This window comes from Triticum urartu, chromosome 7A (assembly GCF_056163025.1).
Source record: "Triticum urartu cultivar PI428250 chromosome 7A, HENAU_Tu73, whole genome shotgun sequence".
Taxonomy (NCBI): domain Eukaryota; kingdom Viridiplantae; phylum Streptophyta; class Magnoliopsida; order Poales; family Poaceae; genus Triticum; species Triticum urartu.
Genome location: NC_141879.1, coordinates 674,454,152 through 674,462,573, shown reverse-complemented (window position 1 = coordinate 674,462,573; position 8,422 = coordinate 674,454,152). Strand labels below are relative to the sequence as shown.

Sequence of the window (8,422 nt, the reverse complement as noted above, 5' to 3'; positions counted from 1 at the left end):
GTGGGTGGCCTCACCAGAGTCAAGAAATAAAGGCGTGTGGTCAGAAATACCACGAGAAAGTGCCTGAACTGTTACAAAGGGAAATTTCTGTTCCCATTCTACAATAGCCAGTACCCGATCCAACTTTTCAAACGTCGGATTCGGCACCGCATTAGCCTAGGTGAACTTTCTTCCCGCAAGCTCTATCTCTCTCAGATCCAAGCTTTCAATGATAGTATTAAACATGAACGACCATCTGCCGTCAAAGTTATCATTGTTCTTCTCATCACGCCTTCTAATGATGTTAAAATCACCCCCACCAGGATTGGAAGCTGCTCAGAACCGCAAATCCTAACCAGATGAGCCAAGAAATCAGGTTTGAGTTCGGGCTGTGCGGCACCATATACCGCCACCAGAGCCCAATTAAACCCATCAGCCTTCGACCACACCCTAAACTTAACAGCAAAATCTCCCATGACCACACATCGGACTTTGAGCGAATCGCATCTAACTCCGAGTAAGATCCCACCCGATCTTCCTCGCGGTGGCAGACAATGCAAGTCAAAATCAATACCTCCCGATAAAGTATTGAGAAATTGTGTCGAAAAATTATCTCTACCAGTTTCCGACAATGCGATAAAGTCCAACCTATGCTCGATAGATGCCTCTACAAGAAACCTTCTTTTAGCCAAGTCTTTCAGACCTCTGCTATTCGAAAAGATTCCTTTCATATCTCGTCATGGATTTTTAGCCATGCGCATCCTAGCACTCCTACGCACTATGATGTCGGGTAGATCTTCCGCTTCCATTTACGTTTAGGAATGTTCTTACTCTCCAGCCGGTCCTCACAACCAGGCTCAGAAGGTCTGACTACAACATTCTCAAAACTCTCATCCTCCTTCTCAGGCTCAGGTAGGGGAGGAGCAAGATCCGCACAAAACTTATCGAGCACCTTAACCCCCAAAGCATCAATATCGAAATCATTCATGGGTTTAACCGCTGCTAAGTTACGAATCATCTCTAAATCCCGCTCCGCCTCTAAATCCAGGATATCATTAACGGAATTAGAAATTTCACTATCATTACTACCTAGTGAAATTCCTAATTGGTTTGCATTATTAATAATCTCATCATTAGAAAAATGCAAGATAGAATTTGAGGTATTAATCGACATATCAGTAGTGACCTCAACGTCACGAAGCTTGGCCGCCCTCATGGCGCACCGCTGCTGTATGTCATCAACCTCCGGATGATCCTGGAGACGGCAGCTCAACCGTCGCCCCTCAGACACCGGATCTGGAATCCCACCGAACGCAATAATCTCCTCCTGAGTGACCCTGCTCGGGGTGGGGCCTCCTGCCTCACCCCGAACACACAGCCGGTCAGCCTCCATCGACGAATCAGCTGGACCGCCGGAAAGCGGTGGGGCGCTCAACGGCACCGCCAATGTCGGTAGCGCCCCACGGCAGAGAGACGGCACCATGCCGGGGGAGGAGGGAGCAAGGGCCACCTGCCCGAGCTCCCCACCCACTCCTGCCCGCCGGTAAGAAGGGCTCACCGGCGCCACAAGAGGGCCGGCCACCCTAGGCCCCCTAGGAGAAGAGGGCACCGAGGCCACCTGCTCCGAGCCCCCTCCAGAATGTGGAACCACCGCCTGCAGCTCCGACCTCGCAAGAAGGGAAGAGGGTGCCGAGGCCACCTGCCCCGGACCCCCTCCCGAAGATAAAACCTCCACCACCAAAACCTCGTCCACCGTGAGAGGAGAATAGGGTGCCGAGGCCACCTGCCCCGAGCCCCCTTCATAAAGCGGAACCGCCACCTGCAGCTCCGACATCACGACAGAAGAAGAGGGAACCGAGACCACCAGCCCCGGACCCCCTCCCGAGGGAAAGACCTCCACCGCCAGACCCTCGATATGAGGAGAATCAATGAGTAGTACATGAGAGGGAGCCACCTCCTCCTCTCCCCTGACCGAGATCGGCAAAGCCCCAAGGACGGGACTCATAGCATCCTCAAAATCCAAAGCCGGTAACTTGTGCTCAAAAACCACGTCAGACTCCACCCGCTCACTCCAAAGTCTCGGAGGCGCAGAAGCCTGCTCGAAAGATCCAAATCTCAGAGAAGTCGTAGGCACCGAGGAGGGTGGTCCCATCCCATCCCCGGACGTCTGAGAAATGGATCCCGATCCATTGGACAACTATCGTCCAGTGTCATCAACCGGTGCCTCCTTAGCTCCCGAGTTATCATCTCCCTCATGCATATCAACATCAGTCCCGTTAGCTGCCTCAGCCAACAGACTCTCATCCTCAAACTCAATCACGAGGTTATAAATCTGGCCTCGATATGTCCACTTGACCACATCAGGCACGAACTCAATATCCAGAACACTAACCAGCAGTCGGGCAATCCCGTGAGCTCTGGTATAAGCCATACCACTCTCTCAGTCTTCCCCACCATAATGCCCAAGCTAGCCACAACCCTGGCATCCTGAATCAGCTTCGAGGGAGCCCCAGAAAAACGCAGCCAAACCTGAGTAAGCAGCTTACCCCGAGGTTCGACCTTCTTCCACTCATGAAACTCGAGGACACCATCAGTACCCGGCACTTTGCACATCCCAAAACTCAAAAGTCTCTGCAAATCCTCAACTGAAGGGAACTCAACCCTAAACATATTTGCCTCGAGACTAACAAGCTCCCACTGGAAGTCACCAGGAGCTAACTCCTTCAGCCTCTGCACAATCCGAGTCTCAGAGACCTCTCCTCTGGTAACTTTGACAACCCCAGTGATCATACTCTAGGTCTCATCAGGGATCTCCATCGCATCAGGAGACTCAAAGAACGTGATCTCAGCATAATACACTCCATACATCATAAGAGACGGCGCCTGATCACGCAAAATCGGACAAACCCCTGAATCATGTGTTGGCTTGCCACAGGTGTCACATAGGTCAGCCACACACTCAGCAATAAAATGACCCTTCTCTCCACACCGATAGCACAACATTTTCTCCTTCTTGCGCGCCCACTTGGACGCCATGTCCGAGTCAGCCCTGTCTGTCGCCTCCACTGACACCGACACCGTGGTCTCACTCCCGGGTATCTCAGCATTAGCGAGCGCCGACACCACATCCATAGCCTGACCAGACAGCACCGGCTCCTCGACAGCCCCAGTGGCGGTAGTCGCCCCGACGACCACAGGCAGAGGAGGCTGCCGTTGACGAAACCGGCCACCTCGACCACCGCGACCACCATGATGACCGCGGTAGCCTCCCCGCTGCCGATAGCCCGGGCCAAACGCCCCCTCAACAAAACCACCCAGAGGACCGAGAAAAGGTCTCTCCGTCATCCCGTCACCCTGCCATGCATATCCTCGACCACCGCCAGTCGACGAAGAACTTCGGTGCTGGCCATCTCCATAGGCATTGTACCCATCATCTCCCCATTGACCCCGGGGAGTTCCCGAAACACCCCCAGCACCTGTGTTTTGCGGTGATCGCGCCTGCGTCTATGTCAGCCCAGACGGATTCTGAGTCGGCCTCGCGACGTAGTGCGGCGGGGGGGGGGGGGGGGCGGCCGAGGCTGACCAGGTGTCACACCCTGATTCCCCCGAAGCCGGCGGCCTGGTTGCGATCGCACCACCCCGGCCCGCTGCGGTCACCCCAGCCAGAGCCGGTGTCGGCGGGCGAGGACCACCGGTCGTCCCGCCTCGACCCGCGGCAGGCAGCCCCGCCGAGCCCAGCAACGGCGGCCGAACCCCTGGAAGGGCACCGCCACCACGTCCTGCAGCCACACTCACCATCCCAGGGCCGACCGCAGTACCCCGGCCAGCTGCAGCCGCCGGCGGCGGCATACCTCGACCGGACCCAGAGACCGGTGGCGGCAGCGCACCACGGCCAGAACCAACACCCGGCGGCGGTGCACCACGGCCATTGCCACCGCCCGGCAGCGGCGCACCCCCGACGCGGCCTGCCCCGGTATGCACGGCGATGTTCTTTCCCGGCTGCAGACCAGCCCCGCGGCCCGCCATGGCAACCAGGGGAGGAATCCGTCTAGCGCGTCCAGGACCCGAAGAACGCAGCCGAGGCGCCCGATGCGAAAAAACCCTAGGACTCAGGGTAGGCGAACGCAACGTAGATGGCGCTGGGATGCATGCGACGTCAGTTTCGCTATCGATAGGACCCGGACTCACTTGGGCCTCATACCCAATAGTCCCTGACCCAACGACCTCGAGCGAAAAAACGTCCAAACCCAGCCCACTACGGCGCAATATCGATTTCAAACGATCACGGCGAGCCGCCGCGATCTGGATCGGCTTGCTTGCCGGCTTCGCCTTGAAATAGTGCATTCTGATTTTTTTTCCTACTGCTGGTTACCGAGTGGCATCCAATTGCCTCCGAACAGATTTTTCTATACTCATAGGAATGGGTTTTATTACGCGAGACATTTCCAGGACCATCAGCTAGTCCTTTACACTGAATCTATTTATTACTCCCTCCGTTCCATAATATAGGACATTTTTTGTGTCAAAAAACGTCTTACATTATGGGACGGAGGGAGTAGATGGCTTTGCTATTCCTGAGGCCATGTAGTTTGTTCTTACAGTAGTTGTCATATGGTATGGTTTTCCGGCCGTTGGACTAGCATCGGTTCCCTATGACCATTAGAATCTATTACACACATTAGCTGGGAGAGGTACCATGTTCTTATGGTATGGTTTAGATGGAGGCAATTCGCAAAAAAAAAAGATGCAGGCAAATTATTTGCCTCTTTTTGGAAAGAGAAAAATTGAGACTTGTGTTGACTATATTGTTCATGAGACACTCATAGTTGAATTCATTACTTTTCACTTTAATGGATGATGAAAGATTGTGTCAAGGTGATTATAGTCGAACTACGTGAGACAAATCAAAGTTTTCCAATACAGTTCAAGAATTTTGAGACTGCCATTTTCACGGTCATTCTATAGGATAAGAACTTTCTTATTTAATGTGCCCATCACGCTCAGCAATCTTTTTGTGTGGTGTATAGCTGACAAGATGATACGGTAGTTAGGAAAAATATTGGAGGAAGATACAAACAGGAAGAATATCCCAAACAGAGAAATCGCCATGATTTTTCTCGGATACACTCAACAAAGACACGTGTCAACAAGCCTGCCATAATCTATTGAAACACACACACACACACACACACACGAAAAACAAACTTGCAAAGCTATTTCTACAAGGAAATTTGACAATCACATGGAGCAATTTTATTGATAAAATATTTCAGAAGCTGAATGCATTACACCCCAATCAAGTATCCATTATACATCTTGAAAAAGATCGCGGGCAAACATTTGCCTTCGTGTTAAAAAATTTCACTTGCATTCTGATTTTTTTGTCAGACTGAATAACCAAAGAGCAGCTAAATGACATGTTCCCTCAATGGCATAAAAATTCAGAGGTCTCCTATCTTCTTCTGGCATAGGCAGCTTCAGTCAGGCTTCTAAATCAGCGGCTTCGAGCGCTGACAAGTTGAGTGGATGTCCATGGCTGTGCTCGTCCTCGTAGGTGATGATAAGCATCCCGGTGTTTCCACGACCGCTCCACTTGCGTCCTCGTGGGACAACGCTTTATGTTGCTGCACCTTTAGTTACCCCTGCACTCAAGAAGTTCATACTAAATTACTTGATTCAATTGTCTCTGTCAGCAAATGGATACACACACAATGATAAAGTGGACATGCCTATGATGTTCAGAATTTTCTACTCTTCCATTGCAGCCAAGAGGAGATGAGAGTCTCTTCTTCTATGGGAACCCAACAAGGGAGCTGATCAAACAGGTTGGAGCTTTGTGCAAACATGTAGAGGCAGAAGATGCACAGAGCCGATAATGACAACAAAATGAGAATGCAGTATGTGGTACACCAATAAATCTGAACTTCAGAAGTAAGGATACACAAGTAGTATCAACCAGTAGTACTCCCACCGTTCCTTTATCCGGAAACGCTCCTTCGCGAGCGAGCGTTCCAACGAGCGATCGGAAGCCAAAGGACAGATGGGCCCACCAACGTTAATGCATCAGCCCACATGCGTGTGTACATCGCTCGACCTTCCCTACTCTCTCTCTCCCGTGAACTCTTAATCTTCGCCCCCCCTGATTTCAATGGGTGGAGCCCGGGGTGGGGCCTGGATTTACCTTAAATGACATTCCAGACTTGCTAAAAAAGGCAAAGTGCAGCCTGTCGGAAATCGCGCGTTCCAGCGCGCGCGCGCGAGATAGCAGCGCTCTCCTTTATCTAAGGTGCATTTTTTTTACAAAAAATTCACAATGTAAGGTGTATTTGTTGTAATATCACTTAATCCTTCTTTTACCCCTCCACCGCCACATACATGGTAGCTATCCTCCTGATGCTAAAATCAAGCCAACCACTTAATGCGGCCCCGCGTCTTCCGCCGGCGTGCGTATGTCAAGTCGCCCGTGCTCGGCAGAAGCACCTCACGTGTGTTCAAGGAGGTCCGCCTCATGGTCGGCTTCTTTGCTGGTATCAAGTCGATCATGCTGGCGTCCATTGCCGTCATGGAGCACATGCTCAACTTCTACATGGAGCCCGCAATGAAAAAATTATCCCGCTATTACTGCAAAAAGGTGAGATTGCACAAGAACATACCATCGCCGGAGTCATCGGAAGCTAGAGTCATAGTCGTATCCAAGATCACAGGCACTGTCTTCGTTCTCCTCTATTGAATCCCAATTAGGTGCTGTATGCAAGTCTAGATCAACCTTTTTTTGTTGGCCATGTACTCAAAGAGGGGGAAATGAAGAAAACCAGGGGGAGTTGACTCATTTTGTACACGAAAACATATTTTAAAATCTTCATTGTCTTGGCACCAAGTCACTTTCCTCCGTTTTTCTGATGACCGCGCGAACACATGGGTACTCATTTTTGTAAAGCAGGCAAGACAATTATTTGCATCCCTGATTTGTTGGGATACGCGGATTGCATGTGCCATGCAAGGCCGGCAGCATATCTGCATGCAGCGGCCAAATCAGTGGAGGCTCACGATAATTGATTTCCAACCCTAAACTAGTACCAAGGGTAGTATTGTCCCAGATGCTCCAAAATTGCTGCCTTGGGATGCTCTAAAAAAATTTGCTGCCTTGGTCACCGAGCTGGAAAAAATGCGCCTTAGATAAAGGAATGGAGGGCGGAGGGAGTATCAACCAGTGCGGCGGAATACTGGATTTACCAGCGTAAGGAACTATGGGCGGGTGCAAAATTTTATCTATCGGTATTCAAAGGAAAACAAATAAATGTAAAATAAATATGTTCAACAAGTGTTCAGTACAAAACACAAAACCACTCAATCAGAATACGCTTCTTCATCTCGGTACTCACAACCTAAGGCACGATCAGAAAAGAAAAATCACCAATTGTTGATCACTCAACAGGGTGTGACCACATGAGCAGGAAGGAATGAATACGTGAGTCTGTCATACATATATATATACATGATATGTATATGATTTATTTTGCCAAAAATAGTGGGTATTCAACTGAATACCCTTGAATAAAGGTAGGCCCAACATCGCCTAATAGCAAACCTCCCAAAGCTGTTAGAATATACAGATTGACAACGATCTGCAATGCAAACACGTAGATATCATTGTAAGCTAAATAACTTGTATGAAGGCCCAAATGCACATAGCTGATAGGTCAAACATCAGGAGTTGCATGAGAATGAGAAGGACAATTTGATCTCTTCTCTCCATGCCCTTCAATTCATATCAAGAGAATACATTTGAAAATGTGCAAAACTGCAATTGTCACAAAGAAACTCAATGGACTATTCAAAAGCAAGAGCTATTAATGTGAAAATTTGTCAGAAAAATGTAAGCAAGGAAGTTTGAACTAAATATGAACAAGAGTTTCTTCTCATGTCCAGTTATATCACAACAACACTATGTCAAACTAAAGGAATTTTTTTAATGCAAACTAAATATGAATTGATTTTCTAATAAAACTTGATTCAAACATAACAGAGGAGATAAAAGCGTCATCCATGATCTAAAGCATTTAAGTTCAAAACAAAACTGAAGCAATTAACAATTATGTCTGATCTTTGCTTTTTATTTTGACCAAAATCTGTTTCATATAAGCTACCACATTTTAAACTATAATGCAGGGTGGTAGACACAAATATTCCAGTTTTTTTCTTTCTACAAATCCATAAACGAACCTTTGATTCGCGATGCATCCACATGTAGTGTCGAATGAGTCATGCAACCAAATAAATTGGGTGTTAGGAAAATATCATGGTTTGCAACACATTCTGCCCATCTTTTTCATGTCAACTAGACCACACTTTTTCGATAATCACAAAAGAAATAGGAAAGTTGATGAATACATAAATGGTTCTTAATTAAACCAAGAGAACTCAAAATCTGATTTCCACACAT

General features: G+C 48.8%; 1 pseudogene; it reads right to left on the bottom strand.

Moving 5' to 3' along the window:
• Positions 1–2,176: 2,176 nt before the first annotated feature.
• Positions 2,177–3,324, bottom strand: LOC147961342 (uncharacterized; annotated as a pseudogene).
• Between the last annotated feature and the right edge of the window lie 5,098 nt (positions 3,325–8,422).